The sequence below is a fragment of the Neopelma chrysocephalum genome, unplaced genomic scaffold (genome assembly GCF_003984885.1).
Source record: "Neopelma chrysocephalum unplaced genomic scaffold, ASM398488v2 Primary Assembly neopelma1_89633, whole genome shotgun sequence".
In the NCBI taxonomy this organism is placed as follows: Eukaryota; Metazoa; Chordata; class Aves; order Passeriformes; family Pipridae; genus Neopelma; species Neopelma chrysocephalum.
The window spans coordinates 522-1,001 of NW_020918567.1; the positions used below are offsets into that span (position 1 = coordinate 522).

Here is a 480-nt window from a genome sequence, read left to right on the forward strand (position 1 = left end):
GGGGGGGGTTCCCAATGATGGGGGGGGCCCAGGATTTTGGGGGGGTGGCCCAGGATTTTGGGGGGGGCCCAGGCACTCACTTGGCCACAAGTTCCTTGGTCTGGCTGCGGGCGACGCTCACGTAGTGATCGATCTGCACCTGGCGGGGGGCAAAGAGGGGGGTTCAAGGGGTGTCCCCCCCATTCCTGGGGGTGCCCCCCTTCTTTTTGGAGTCCCCGCCGTGTTTTGGGGGTGTCCCCGTTCATTTTGGGGGGGTTTCCCTCCCCCCTGGGCTCACCTTGTACTTCTCGTAGAGGGGCGGGAGGCTGAAGGCCAACAGGTCGGCTGGGGGGGGAAAACGGGGGGCTCAGAGTTATTTGGGGGGCAACCCCCCCCCTCGGTGCTGATTTTGGGGGTCACCCCCCCACAAATCAACAATTTTGGGGGTCGTTTTGGGGGGGGAAGGGGGGCAGAGCCCGTTTCTCACCGAGGATGAGGAGG

General features: G+C 64.6%; 1 long non-coding RNA gene across 1 annotated transcript; it reads right to left on the reverse strand.

Moving 5' to 3' along the window:
• Positions 1–40: 40 nt before the first annotated feature.
• On the reverse strand, positions 41–480 carry LOC113979813. The gene is made up of 3 exons (XR_003537994.1): positions 467–480; positions 278–324; positions 41–139 (listed from the first exon to the last, which is right to left on the reverse strand). It is a non-coding gene; the product is annotated as an uncharacterized LOC113979813 (long non-coding RNA).